Source organism: Elephantulus edwardii, unplaced genomic scaffold (genome assembly GCF_000299155.1).
Source record: "Elephantulus edwardii isolate Elephantulus edwardi_28Jun2011 unplaced genomic scaffold, EleEdw1.0 scaffold00026, whole genome shotgun sequence".
Lineage (NCBI taxonomy): Eukaryota > Metazoa > Chordata > Mammalia > Macroscelidea > Macroscelididae > Elephantulus > Elephantulus edwardii.
In genome coordinates, this window is record NW_006399776.1 from 8,914,138 (window position 1) to 8,930,348 (window position 16,211).

Below are 16,211 nucleotides of genomic sequence, written 5' to 3' on the forward strand. Positions count from 1 at the left end.
AGCAGGATTTAGAAAAGGCCATGGCACCAGGGATTCATTGCTGGTGTCAGATGGATCCTGGCTGTGAAAGTGAGGAATACCAGAAGAATGTATATTTGTGCTTTATTGACTATGCAAAGGCATTTCACTGTATGGATCATAACATGTTGTGTCTGACATTGAGAAGAATGGGAATGATCACTTGATTGTGCTCACGTGGAACCTATACCTGGACCAAGAGGCGGCTGTACAAACAGAGCTGGGGAGCACTGCATTGTTTGGACTTGGGAAGGGAGTGAGCCAGAGTTGCATTCTCTCCCCATAGCTATTGAATCTGTATGAGGAGTGAATTATTTGAGAAGATGGACTCTATGGGGAGAAGTGTAGCATCAGGATTGGAAGGAGACTCATCACTAACCTGTGTTATACAGGCGACACAACCTTGCTTGCAGAAAGTGAGGAGGACTTGAAGCACTTGTTGCAGAAGATCAAGGGATGCAGCCTTTGGTATGAATTGCATTTCAATATTAGGAAAACAAAGATTTTTACCATTTGAATGATAAGTAGCATCATGATGAATGGAGAGGAGATTGAAAGTCTCAACAACTTCATCTTGCTTGGGTCCACAATTAACACCCTTAGTACTAGCAGTCAGAAAGTAAGGAGACACATTGCATTGGGGAAATCTGCAGTTAGGGAACTTTCCAAATTATTGAGGAGTAGTGACATCAGTTTGAAGACTACAGTGCATCTGATTCAGGCCATAGTCTTTCCAATTACTTGCTATGCATCTGAGAGCTAGACAATGAATAAGGATGAAAGAGAAAGAATTACTGCCTTTGAACTGTGGTTTGGAAAAGAGCACTCAACATCCCATGGACATCCAAGAGAACAAACATAGCTATGTCTCGGAGAAGGTGTAGCCAGAGTGCTTTTTGGAGGCAAGAATGATAAGGCTTTGTCTCACATCCTTTGTACATGTTGCTAGAAGGTACTATTCCTTGGAGAAGGACATGATGCTCGGAAGGGTAGAGGGTCAGCGAAGGAGAGGAAGACCCTCAACCAGGTGGATTGACACAGTGACTGCTGCAATGGGATCTTATGTGTCAGGAAGTGTGAGGACGGCCCAGGACAGAATACGGTTCAGGTCTTTCATTTATAGGGTCGCTGTGAGTTGTATTCAACTCGACAGCACCTAAAAATAACAACAACACAACTAAAAAAAAAAACAACAACAAACCATAAGTATTTTTTCTTATTTATTCCTATACCTACTATAATAAAGAGAGAGACAGAGTTGTATAATGGAAAGAATAAAGACTAAGTCAATTGTCCTGAATACTTCCTTAAGTCTAAACTTTCTCTTCTGTGAAATGAAGGCACTGATTACATTATAGATCCAAGTAAGTGATTTTAATAGATCACTAAATGTTTAAGAGGGAGTTTTGATGGCCTAGGGTTAGTAAGGAGTTTTGCTGCCAATCTAAAGGCACGCAGTTCAAATCCATCAGCTTCTTTGTGGGAAAGAGATATGCAATCTCCTCCCATGTGATTTATGCCTCTGAAAACCCACTCCCTAAGGGTCAGTTCTGATTTGACAGCACATAACAACAACAGAACATATGTCTAAGGTTTTAGAAACTAAAACTAAGTCTTCAATATTTCACTATACCAAGTAAGTATAGTGAAGTCACCATCCACTGTCACCATCATTTCAGAAACAAAAAGGAATCTTAATTCCAAAAGAATAAAATGCAAACAAAGAGACTTGAGGGTAAAGAACAATCTTTCCTGAGAGAGGACAATCGGCAATCGAATACCAACACACATACATGCACAAAGGCAGGTAACCTTGATAAAAGTCAAGACACGTTTAATATGAAGACTCTACCTCACATAACCTGTAAGAGTTTATTAGCATTGTTTTTCATTTTGAAATTTTACTTAATGTTTAAAAAGAAATAAAAAGTCCATACAACATTGTGTATAACATTACAAAGGAAAGCTCAGTTCAAGGCTCTCCTACTCCCCAGCGTATTCAGGGCTGCCCAGGCAGTCCGGTTAAGAACATTAAATTTATGGTACGACTAGAGGTACAAAGCAACCTCGCATAAAACTTCTGGTAACAATACCTCGTTCTGTTAAGTACAAGATAGATATGCAATTCCCTCAAACTTTCATCCCTCATGAAACTCACAAAACAGGAGAAAGGAAGTAAGGAAAGTGGTATTTCCTAAGTGGCAGGCTTTGCAGACACAGCGCGCAAAGACAGTAACTCAGAGGCGGCAGCTTATCTGTCAGCAACAGAAGGGAATGGAAGCCAGGCCATGCTTTCTCTCCACTGCTGGCCAGTCACACCTGGTGCCACATAGAGTCTGAGGTCCTGAGTGTGACCCTCAGCTGCAGGCTTCAGCTGGTAGAGCCAGGGTAGCATGGCAGCTCAGGCTTAGCGTACAATACAGTGGGAGGTCCATCTGCTACACGCCCAGCCAGCACCAGCAGCTCACAGATCTTGTCCAGCTCCCTGTGGCAGCAGCAAGTCATAGCGCTGGAGTCACATTGACCCAAGGTTCATATGATGATTTGTAACAAGAAGCCGTGGTGGCCTAGTGGGTAAGGATTTGAGCAGTCAACCCAAATAGAGACAGTTCAAAGCTACCGGCTATTTCAAAAGAAGAACATGGCTTTTTTTCCAAGCGGCCGGAAAGATGGTGGATTTCCAGACCGAGCGCGCCTACCAGGCGCAGCCCACCATCTTCCAGAACAAAAAGAGAGTGCTGTTGGGTGAAACCGGCAAGGAGAAGCTCCCGCATTATTACAAGAACATCGGTCTGGGCTTCAATACACCCAAGGAGGCCATCGAGGGCACCTACATTGATAAGAAATGTCCTTTCACTGGTCATGTCTCCATCCGAGGGCGAATTCTGCCTGGTGTGGTGACAAAGATGAAGATGCAGAGGACCATCGCCATCCGCCGGGATTACCTCCACTACATCCGCAAGTACAATCGCTTCGAGAAGCGTCACAAGAACATGTCCGTGCACCTGTCTCCCTGCTTCAGAGATGTCCAGATCGGAGACATTGTCACCGTGGGCGAGTGCAGGCCTTTGAGCAAGACAGTGCGCTTCAGCGTGCTCAAGGTCACCAAGGCCGCGGGCACCAAGAAGCAGTTCCAGAAGTTCTGAGCCGGACACCACCCTCGATGAAATAAAGCGTATTTTTTCCCATTAATAAAAAAAGAAGAAGAAGAAGAAGGACAGTCTCCTCCCTTGCAATTCATAAATTGCAAAAGCCTCTGGAGGGTCAGTAGTAAATCTGAGTTGAACATGCCAATAAGAATAGGACCTACTTTGAAACAGGCATAAAAGTATTATCATCACTGTATTATGTGTTAAAGATTTTTTATTGTATTTAGAACTGTTTCTTTGCTGTTTTTATACCTCAAAGGAACACTATATATTTACATGTATCCTCAAACTCATTGTTGTTGAGTTAGAAATCCACTCATAGCTGACCATCCAATGAGATTTTTAAGCCATTAATCACATGTGAGGTGATTGTTCATCTTTCTCCCAAGGAGCAGCCCGTGGATTCTGACTGCCAGACAGGGACAGTGCAATTCCCTATAGACTATGCCACTAATTGAGTACTGTTGAGTCCAAATTAATCCATAGCTGACCCTCTGGTGGGTTTTCAGAGGTAGTGAGTTACAGAAGATGAGATAACACATCTCTCACAGAGCAGCTGGTAGATTTGAACCTCCTGGCTTTGGATTGTCAGTGCAATTCCTTACCACTAAGGCCACCAGAGCCTCCTATGCCCCTGTTGTTGTATACCATGGAGTCAGAACCAACCTATAGCTGACCCTTTAGCGCGTTTTCAGAGACAGTTAATTGAATGAGAGGAGATTGCTCATTCTACTCCCGCAGAGTAGCTGGTGGTCTCTAACCACTGCCTTCAGGATTGCAGTGCAGCTTCTTGCCACTAGGCTACCAGAGCTCATGCCACTAGTTGTTGTTGTTGTTGCTGCTATGTGCTGTGCAGTTCCTTGTAACTCACAGTGACGCTATGTACAACAGCCCTAAACTCTGCTCTGTCCTGTGCCAACCTCACTATCTCTGACACACCTACTCCCATTACCCCAATCACTGAATCATTCCATCTTATTGAGGGTCTTCCTCTTTTCCACAGTCCTTCCACCCTCCCAAGCATGATATCTTTCTCCAAGGACTGGTCCATCCTTGTAACATACCCAAAGTATATCAGACGATGCTTCAGAATCCTTGCCTCCAAGGAGCAGCCCGGTTTTACCCTCTCCAGGACAAACCTATTTGTTCTCCAAGCAGTCCATGAGGGCGTATTATATTCTACATTGGCTATAAATAATATGTACCTATTCCAACCTATGTACAAATTAAACTTAAATACAGACTTAGGAAAGGAACTCAATCGTAATCCAAGGACTTCCTGTGTCTTATTTTCTATGAAGAGATACACACATATATACTTTTTAAAAGGAATAGGACTCATTCCAATCATGCATCAGTTTGCAAAGTAGAGAGCTACACATGTAGTAATGACCTATTGAACTGAATGTCAATAATACTTAGGAAAAAGAATCACTGTGACTCTTTGCCATGAAGTCATCATAGTTGGTTAGGAGGCTTGAGTGTGTTGAGTGTGTGATGTTTTTCTGCTGTCAGTAGGCAATTCATTCTTTTATTCTGCATTTCTGACAACCAGAAAGGCTTCCAAAGGAAAAGAAAGGAACATAGAAGTTTCCTAAGGCAAAAGAAAACCTGAATAATTGGAACAGGACTGAAAGGGGTCAGCAAGTCATTTCCAAGGTGAGACAGAAGGCAAAGCACAGAAACGAGGGCCTCAGAGTGGAGCAGTCAGCCTCTCAACAAGAGGTTGGTATCTATAGGTATGTTGCAGCATAGCCTTAGTGAATGTTAGCAACTTTTGTCTCCGAAAGCTCAAAGTAAATACTAATTTTCACTAAGTCTGTTTGTTAGAACTGGAAAGTAAGACCCAAGAGGCCTCTGGAAGGCTGGAGATGTGATTCCCAAAGGTCAGAAGAAATCTACCTTTTCCCAGGTGATAAAGTGTAAAACTGACAAATCAATAATTGTTACACATTTAGGCAGAATCCTTGGTAAAATACATAATGGTCCAACATTGGTTACAAATGTCAGCCATGTTTGCATAGACAAGTAAAGGCCAAGAAAAAAAGGGATAAATAATGAATATTTCATTGGAGCAGATGAAGGAAAGAACAGTTTAAAGGGAATATATGATTAGGCATTATACATACAACAACAGCCCAGAATAAGAGGTACATTGCAAAGAGGGCTGGGGGAAGTAGGGAAGGGAGGTAATGGGCAACAATGAACAAATATTTTTAAAAAAAAAAGAATTTGGGGAAAGGGAAGGGAGGAAATTTGCAACAATGGATGAGTGAAATCTAACTTTTCTGTAATCTTTCATTAAAAGCACAATTAAAATAATTTTAAAAAAATAGAAGTGTTAAAGCAGTTTGATGGATCAATGAAAATCAAGAGCAAATGCAATAGATTCATCTCCTATTCTCAAAGAAAGGGGCACTAATGGTCTTACCACCAATTCACATACAACTAAGTGCTGCATACTAGGGAGCTCTATAGTGAAGTCCATAGAGAACTGCATAGCTAACCCAAAGGCCAAGCCTCGGTGGCAGTTAGAATCCACCAACAGCTTCAAGGAAGAAAGATGGTCAATCTCCTCCTATGCCATTCACAGCCTTAGAAACCCACTGGAGGGTCAGCTCTGAGTTGTTTCACACTCAAAGACAATGAACTTGAATAAGTCTGGGTTGAGACAGCCTAAAAACCCATAGATCATACATACCTTCATCCTTTAAAAGAAAAAAGCTGACCTTGTTGAAGAAATAAGAAAAAAGAAAGACATTTACTCTAAGAGTTTTGGCAAGTATGTTCTCTTCTTGGCAAATGATTTCCAGAATGGAAAATATCCTGCTAATCTAACACTGTGCCACTGTCTGACATTGTGACAGCCATCATTAAGAGTAACACGGAATTTTTCTTTGTTAAGATCGTATATACCCTTGGTATTCTCAATCATAGCTCCAGGCAGTGACTGCTAGTCAAATATGACCGCATCTGTAAATGTATTTGCCATATCAGGAATCTATCAACTTAAAAATCTCTAGAACATGTAATCTACGAGATGCAACTAAGTTCATTCCAACTTGTGCTGATCCCATGTGGCCAGAGTATAACTGTGCTCCACAGGAGTTTCAATGACTTACTATTTTGAAGTCCTCTCCAGGACTTTCTTCTGGGACTTCTCTGAGTGTACTCAAAACTTCAAGTTTTCATTTAGCAGTCAAACATGTGAACCATCTACACCACCTAGGCACTCTCTCCTAGCTGTAGTCAACTGTCCTTCTCTATGAAAAAATCTTCAAGAAGGGGAAAAGAATAAACTGTAAATAAGACATGCCTATATCATGTGTAAAAGGACTCCTCATAGAACAGTGACTAAGCTTTTGACTACCAACCAAAAGGTTGTCAGTTCAAAACTGTAAGTTGTTCCTTTAGAAAAAGACATGGCAGTCTTCTCTCGTAAATATCTAAAGCCTTTGAAACTCCGTGGGGCAATTCTACTTTTGTCATGGTTGTTGTTGGTTGGTTAGTAGAGTCACCAACTGTCTCTGCCCTACCCATGTTCCTCCTCTCACGGTAAACTGTGGGTGTTCACTCTTTCTTGCCCTCTTTTTTGCATTACCAAGTGAATTGTGCATACTGCTCAAAGTCTTTCCTCCCAGTCTTCTTCACAGGTTGATTCATGACCTCAAATATGCTCACAACTGACCAAAGCCATTTGTAAGCTTTGAGTTTTTAGAATAGAAAGTTATGATTCCAGGGTAGAGGTCATGTAAACTTTAGTAGCTACGGTATTCCAAGAATGAGGTAAGAGGCACCATATCAAAACCATTCCTGACTGAAAGACTGACTATTCAAGGTCTCTTGTGAACTCTAGAGTAATTATCAACATATTCCTTTATGTATTCCTAAACTTGCATTTCTTTGGCTGACTAAATATAGGCGTTTTGTTAGTTTCCTTTAACTGCATTAAAAAATGAATGATAGTGGAATTCACTGGGCTTCCTGGTATGCATATGGATATTATCCTGTCACAACATTGTATTTATTTCAAGACAGAGCTAGAAATTACTTTTTTAACTATGAAAGCAATACCATTTTTCCTCCCCTTTTCATCTCCAGCATCCCAGTCCATCTCATTTCGCTAATACCTAGTATGTCAATATTTATGCGTTTCACTTCTTTCTTTCTTAACAATGCCCAATTTTCCCACATTCATGGGTCTCACATTCCAAATAACACCACTGCATCATGACCAAACTATTAAGAAGCATGGGCTAGGCAAATTGACCCATAACCTTAAACCATCAGAACACCTTGCCTTGTTACTTTCTGTTCATTACAGACAGACAAAAAAAAAAAAAAATTACCCAATAAATGAGGAATAGCTGCACAGTGGTGAGGCCTAGGAGTTTAGAAAAATGTCAAGGGTTTAGAAATATATTTTTTTAAAGTCAAGTAAAGGTCTTATTATTAGGAGGCTAGTCACCGAGGGAGGGGAAGACCTTCAACAAGATGAATTGACACAGTAACTATAACCATGGATTCATGTATGGCAGAGGTGGTAAAGATGGCACAGGATAGGACAAGATTCCAAACTACTCTTCACAGGGTTGCTATGAGTCATAGTTGACTCAATAACACTTAACAACAAATGTTAGTATCTATTTAAATGTCATGGAGGGGCTAGATCTTTATACTTTTAGAAAGACATCAAGAAGTTAGCAAAAAGGAAAGCATGAGTTGTTCCAGTTACTAGTGTCTGCTTACAACTGTTCCTCCTCCTTTGTGTTTCCATACTTGAGGGCTCAGCCTCAGGTGCGATATCTGCTAGTCTAACTGTGCTCTATTGTACATAGGGTTTTCGAAGGCCTGCTATTTCAGAAGTGGATGCCCAATCTTTCTTCCTTGTCTGTCTTAATTTGAATGTTTACACTCAAATCAGTATCTGACAGACAAGCATTTTACAGAAAAGAGCAGATGTTTCCCCAATTATAGAAATCACCATAGATACAGTGTTGCCCCCACCTAACAATGTTAGGCAAAGTTCTTTTGTTAAATGATTACTCAAAGCATTTAACATTAATTTGTATTGTCATTCACTAGGAGGAGGGACATATTTTGATGCTTCATTTCTCAAATTATTTCAACCCTAGAACCTTTTAATCAAAGCTCATTCTCATGGAACTAGTATTTCACAAAATACATTTTAAGACAGAACTTTAGCCTTCTGAAGTCAGTTTCTCTACTTTATATGTGAAAAATAAAAAAAAATTAAAAAATTTGTTTCCCCCAGACAGTTAAGGGTGGGGCTGAGATAAGAATCCAGATGATTTTAGTCTTATTTCAATGCCACACACTTTAGTACCTAAAGACTATGCAAGAGACTGATTCCAACACTTGTGTGTAAAAGGTTCTACTTTTCTTGAGTCTTTTTTTAAAAAATAAAATTTTATTTTAATTATTATTTTAATGAATATTTACAGAGAAGTTAGATTTTCATTCATTCATTGCAGGATCTTAAACAATGGTTAACAGTACCAATAGATGTTAGAGCTATATAGAAACCTGGAGAAAACTTACTCTGCTTCATTTTATGAGTAAGAAAATGAGGTCTCAGAGAAGTTGCATTGCCTAACATCAGTTTGGAATAAGCCTAAGTTCGCTGACACCAAGTTTAAAATATGGACATAAATATAGCAGTCATCAACAGTACAAGATATACAGAGAGGATGGTTTATTTGGAGTCATTACAAACCCTTTATTACTAAAATTTTCTTGAAAATGGCATATATTTTATTATGTATAAAATTATAAATGTGTTAAATGTGTGTGTGTGTGTGTGTGTGTGTGTGTGTGAATGTTGTTTTTGTTGTTAGTTGCCTTTGAGCCAAGCATGACTCATAGTGACCGTATGAACAAAAGGCCTTAAGCCCCTCTACAACTATCGACATTTATCAAAGTTCATAGAGTTTCTGGAGGCATGTTGTTTAGGAAGTGGAAAACATGCACATGTATTCTAACATATTATATAATCTAAAATTGTTCTATGCAAGAAAAATAGAAAATTAGGGAAGTAAGGAAAGAGAGTGTAACTTTATAAAAAATATATAAAAAGTTTTTTATGGAAGTGAAAGAAAAATTTCAAAGTTTTGATGTATTAAAAAGAATTATAACTCCTTGCTCTTAGCAATCATTGGTTTTCCATCCTTACATCATGTTAAAATCCCCTCGGGATATTAAAAAAAAAAAAATGACAGTGCTTAGTACTACCTCCCTACCCAAAGAATTCTGATTGAACAAGACTGGGGTGGAGTTGGGACACTGGCAAGTGTTAACAGTCTCACAGGTGATTTCAATGGGCGGCCAAGAGTTGAGAAGTTCTCACTGAACCAAGAAAATCCAAAGTAGATTCTTGTCTCTCCTACATCATCCAGCCTCTCAATCTATGGGCAAAATATCCAGCTATCCAGCTGAGAGACTTCCCAGACATTCTTTCAAGGTTAATACTTGCTCAAGGCCTCGCCCTGAACATGGAGCCTGAGCCAACGATCCTTGGCTTCCTTCTGGGCTTCTAGCTGCACTGCTTTGTTGGCTTCTATCCTCTGCTTAGCACTTATTGTCAACCCAAAAATACTGAAGAAGATGGAGTGAAATAATTCCCTTTGTTTATGTAGCAACAAGCTTAGTCTCTGCCGAGAAATGTTCTTGGCTTTTGACAAAACTATATTGGAGATACCTTCAACTGTTTTAAATAAGCACAAACAAGCCTGGAAATCAGTGCCTTCCACCAGGAGACAGTCTACTGAATTACCCTACATTTAAAGAGAGAGGTAGAAGTGATTCACATGCAAGGGTATTTTTTTTACTCTTTCATATGTCATTTAGCACTAGAGGAATGAAGAACTTTGAAGGCAAGATATTTGAATCTAAATTTGAATGTAGAAAATAGGTTAAATGGAGTGACATAATAGATCTTCTCAGGTCTGTATTTTTAAAAACACAACAACTCTTTATTGGCATAGTTCGTTTCCGAAGCCCAGTTATTATTCAAAAGTTGACACTATGTGAAAATGGAGGATGTGTATGGGAGTTGAATGCATCATTTTATAACTGTCAACTAACACCATTACATCAAAACCAAACTACTGAGAAGTATGGGCTAGGCAAATTGACCCATAACCTTAAACCATCAGAATACTTTACCTTGTAATTTCTGTTCATTATTATCAGATAAAAAAATAGTCAATAAATGAGGAATAGGTGCACAATGATGAGGTCCAGGAGTTTAGAAAAATGTCAAGAGTTTATAAGCATTATTTTTAAAATCAAATAAAGGTCTTATTATTAGGAAACTAATCACTGAGGGCAAATTGTTTTCCTGTCAAACATTCTTCTAGGTGGTATAGCACTGGTCTGTGTGTTGCTGTACAGAGGTAACTCGTGGTTCCTGTGATGCTGAAGCCTGTGACAGTGGTGCGCCAGTCGTGGTAATGGGTACCCATGGTGGACAGTGCTGGCTGGAGCTTCCCGACTAAATCAAGCCTGGAAGCAGGAGCGGCATCCACTTCTGAAATGGCTTGCCTCAGGAAACTCTATGTACAAACGGTGCTCAGGCCCTTCGTTCATAGGGTCGCTATGAGTCGACTACTATTCGATGGCATCAAACAACAACAAACACTGAGGGAGGGGAAGACGAATTGACAGATTAACTGTAGCCATGGATTCGAGTATGACAAAGATGATAAAGGTGGCACAGTATAGGGCAAGATTCGGAACTATTCTTCACAGTGTTGCTATGAGTCATAGTTGACTCGATAACACTTAACAATAAATGTAGTATCTATTTTTAAATGCCATGGAAGGGCTAGATCTTTAAACTTGCAGAAAGACATCAAGTTAGCACAAAGGAAAGCATGAGTTTCATTTTTGTTCAAGTAAAAAGAACAGAAAAAGAAATTTTTTTTTTTTTCTAAATGTTGTTGTTAGGTGCTATTGAGTCAAGCATGACTCATCCTTGGAATCAGCAGTCAGGAAATAAGGAGGTACATTGCACTGGAAAAGTCTGCAGTTAGGGACCTTTCCAAATTGTTAAGTAATAATTGCGTCAGTTTGAGGACTAAGGTGCATCTTATTAAAGCCATGGTCTTTCCTATCACTTGTTATACATCTAACAGCTGAACAATGAAGAAGAATTGATGCCTTTGGTCTGTGGTGTTGGAGAAGAACATTGAACATCCCTTGGACTGCCAAAAGAGCAAATATGTCTTGGAGAGGGTGCAGCAGGGGTGCTCTTTGGAGGCAAGAATGATGAAGCTTCACCTCACATGCTTTGGGCATGTTGCTTGGAGGGGCTATTCCTTAGAGGAAGACATGAAGCTTGGAAGGGTGGAGGGTCGGCGAAGGAGAGGAAGACCCTTAACCAGGTCAATTGACATGGTGACTGTCACAATGGGCTCTATTGTATCAGAAGTATGAAGATGGCACAGGATAGGACAGGGTTCAGATTTTATGTTCATAGGGTCACTATTAGTCATACTTGACTCAACATCAATTCACAACAACAGTGGTGGGTTTTGGTTGTTTGATACATCTTATTGTTAGTTGTTATTATTGTTGTTGTTTATTGTTATATGCCGTCGAGTCACTTGCGACTCATAACGACCCTATATACAACAGCCCTAAACTCTGCTCTGTCCTGTGCCAATCTCACTGTCTCTGATACACTCATCCCAATTACCCCAGTCACTGAATCAATCCACCTCATAGAGGGTCCTCCCCTCCTGCGCTGACTCTCCACCCTACTAAGCATGTTAGGTGCTGTCAAATATGACCCAGAACAACTCTATGAACAACAGATATGAACCCAGTCCTAACATGTGCCATCCTCACACATCCTGACACATTGAAACCCATTTTAGCAGTCACTGTGTCAGTTTATCTGGTTGAGAGTCTACCTCTCTTTTACTAACCCTCTACTTTCCATAGCCTCTCCTGGCAACAAGCCCAAAGTATGTGAAGTGAAGCATTATCATTTTTTGCCTCCAAGAAGCATTCTGTTACATTTTCTCCAAGACATACTTGTTTGTTCTTTTGGCAGTCCATGGGATATTCAGCACTCTTATCCAATACCACAACTCAAAGGCATCAATTCTTCTGCCATCGATATGCATCATCTTGCATATCCATAGTACATGATCAGAAACACCATGGCCCAAACCAGAATTACCTTAGTCCTCAATCTAACATCATAAGTCCTCAACAATTTGGAGAGATCCTTGACCAAAGATTTTCTTTGTGTGGTATGTTTCCTGATTTCCTGACTGCTGGGACAAAGGGTGTTGATCATGGATCCATGTAAGATAAAATCACTGACAACTTCAATCTTTTCTCTGTTTATCATGATGCATTGATTGCTGTAGTGGCAAGAAGCTTTGTTTTCTTGACATAGAGATGCAATCCATATTAAAAGTTATATTCTTTGATCTTCTGCACCAAGTGCTTCAAGTCTTCCTCACTTTGAGCAAGCAAGTTTTTGTCATCCACATAACACAGGTTCCTTAGACTCTTTTTCCCATCTTGATGTGATATCCTTCCTCATAGAGTCCAACTTCTTGAATAATTTACTCAGCATACAGGTAGAATAAGTATGAAGAGAGAATACAACCTTGATATATGCCAGGGTCATCAACAAATATCATTAACATCACATGCAAGCAAAATACTGCTGAAGACCATTCAAAAACAGCTATAACAGTACGTAGATAGGGAACTGTCAGAAGTTCAAGGATTTAGAAGAGGCCATGGAAAAAGGGATATCATTGCTGATATTATTTTCTTTAGCTGAAAGTAAAGAATGCCAGAATAATACATACTTATATTTTATTAACTATGCAAAGGCATTTGACTATGTGGATCATAACAAGTTATGGCTAACATTGAGAAGAATAGGAATCCTAGAACACTTAATTGTGCTTATGAGAAACCTATACCTAGACCAGGAGGCTGTTGTGTGAACAGAGCAAGGAAACAATACATGGTTTAAAATTAAGAATAAGTTCATCAGAATTGCATTCTCTCTCCTTACCTATTGTTAGTAATGTGTAATTTATGTAATGTTAATATATATCTTATATACATATACATACGTTTATAGGCAATTTTTCCAATACCCAAAAACAAAATAACCTTTCTAAAGGTATTGGTAATGGGCAACCTGCTAGAGGGCCAACTATGGGTCAAATCAAACTTGATGGTACACAAGAAACAACAATAACGTATAATGAGAACTTCTGTTAAAATGAGACTTTCAACTTGTATCAGAACCAACTTAAGATAAAGTCATAGGAACAGAATTTAGTCATAAGTCAGGGATTACTTGTACCAAAATAAACAACCCTCTAAACAGACAGGATTTGGAAGAGGCCACGGCACCAGGGATATCATCGCTGATGTCAGATGGATCCTGGCTGAAGGCAAGGAATGTCTTCTTCTTTTGCTTTCTTTACTATGCAAAGGCATTTGACTATGTGGATCATGACAAGTTGTGGTTGACATTGAGAAGAAAGGGAATCCCAGAGTATGTAATTGTGCTCATGTGGAAACTATACCTGGATCAGAAAACTGTTGTGTGAACGGAGCAGGGGATCACTGCATGGTTTGGAATTGGGAAGGCAGTGTGTCAGGGTTGTATGCTGTCTCCATACCTGTTCAATCTATATGCTGAGCAAATTATCCAAGAAGTTGGACTCCATGAAGAGAAATGTGGCATCAGGATTAGAGGGAGACTCATCAATAACCTGCTTTATGCAGATGACACAACCTTGCTTGCTGAAAGTGAGGAGGACTTGAAGTACTTGGTGCAGAAGATCAAGGAATGCAGGCTTCAGTATGGATTGCATCTCAATATCAAGGAAAAAAAGATTCTTACCACTGAACCAATAGGCAGTGTCATGATGGATGGAGAGGCAATTGAAACTGTCAATAGCTTCATCTTGCTTGGATCCACAATTACCCTTAGTACCAGTAGTCAGGAAATAAGGAGATGCATTGCATTGGGAAAATCTATAGTTAGGGACCTCTCCTAATTATTGAGGAGCAATGATGTCAGTTTGAGGACTAAGGTGAGTCTGATTCAGGCCATGGTCTTTCCGATTACTAGCTATGCATCCAAGACCTGGACAATGAAAAGGGATGATAAATAAAGAACTGACGCTCTTGAGCTGTGGGGTTGAAGAAGAGCACTGAGCATCCCATCGACAGCCAACAGAAAGAACAGATATGTCTTGGAGAGGGTGCAACCAGAGTGCTCTTTGGAGGCAAGAATGATGAGCCTTCGCCTCACATACTTTGTTATGTTGCTAGAAGGTGTTATTTCTTGGATAGGGACATAATATTGGGAGGGGTGGATGGTTGGCAAAGGAGAGGAAGGTGTTCAATCAGGTCAATTGATACGGTGACTGCTGCAATGGGTTCTTGTGTGTCAGGAAGTGTGAAGACAGTGCAGAACAGAACAGGGTTCAGATCTTTTGTTCCTAGGGTCACTATGAGTCAAGCTTGACTTGATAACACCTAACAACAACAACTATAGATAATGTTACTTCACTTCTTAGTAAAGGAAACAGAGATCTAAAGAATTTTTAAAAATGTACCTGAGGTCGCAGAGAAAATAATTAAAACCACTAGGAAGCCTCATTAACTGATGAATATAATCAAAAGTAAAAATATAGAAAGGCCTGGAAATTCCTTAGAAGGTAGTGTTACCATTAAAAACTGGCCCTCCAGTTTTCCCTGTGAGTCTTGCCTTTACCCATTCTACAATATTAGTCACATCATAGAATTTCAGAGCTAAAAATGTCCTTAGAAATTAGTCCAATACCTTTCTTTGGCCTAAGAACAAACAGGAGCCTACAAGAGGTGAGCTAGTGCGTGTGCCAGGGACCAACCAGTCTGGGAGTGCAGAATCCAGAATGTGGCTACCATGTTCCCATTCCACGGGCCAGTGCTGTGAGGTGGCTGAGTGGGCTGGAAAAGCAGGAATATGCGTTGTCCCTCCACTAGAATTAGGAGTTCAGCTCAGTTATAGGCACCACCCTTGTCAAAGCAGCAGTTGTTTCTGCCAATTCCAAATCCTAGCAAATTTCTACACTCTTTGGCTTGGGAAGGCTTGGGATGGGATGGCACAGAATTCTATTTCCCATACAGCCCTCTTGAGCCAACTGCGGAATATAGTCATTGAAAAACATAGCGTTACCAAGGTCAGTTCCACACCTTCATACTAACTGGTGTCAGTCCACTTGGAGAAGAGCCAAAGAGAGGCAGTCATCACAGTTAGTTGCAGACATTTCTCTAAAGGTTGAAAATAACTTTGTTAAGAAACAAGACACATGATAGATGTCACATCTGTTTTTACTGAGGTAGATTGACAATGAATAAACAGTGCTTGTTTCCTTGGGTTTCTTACTTCTGAATACAGACCCACAGGCCAAATAGAGGGTCAGAGCACATATGCTGATTTTATCTGTCAATGATGTCTTTAGTAATGAAATTAGTAAACAAATCATCATTAACTATGGAAAAGGAAGGGCTAATGTCATTATTTTTCAGGGCAAAATACTGACGTCAAGTACCCAGAAATAAGACCTGAACTATCTTTCTGGTCCAAAAGACAACTGCCACCAAATCCTACACCCAGAGGTGGACCAACTATATTGTCATAATTAAAACAAATGGACATCCTTTTTCTTACACATGATTGTACACACGCATGTGCGTGTGCACACACACGCATGTGCGTGTGCACGCACACGCACACACACATACTCACACCCTATGAGGAAGATCAGATCTGCTTCATTTAAAACTTAAAGCTATTCTTCCTCCTATCTCGCTAAAGTACTGAAACCCCTAGAGTCAATGTTAAATAGGAATGGCCATATGGATAATTTTATTTGCAGCCAAGTCTCTCCAAAGCTTAAAACAGACTCCAAAGAAGTATTTGCTTTTATCTTATGATCTTATGCGTTTAACTTCTGGTGAATTTTCTAATACCCTTACTAGTTAAAT

General features: G+C 39.9%; 1 pseudogene; it reads left to right on the top strand.

The window, feature by feature from the left end:
* Positions 1 to 2,687: 2,687 nt before the first annotated feature.
* On the top strand, positions 2,688 to 3,164 carry LOC102875873 (annotated as a pseudogene).
* The last annotated feature ends 13,047 nt before the right edge of the window (positions 3,165 to 16,211 follow it).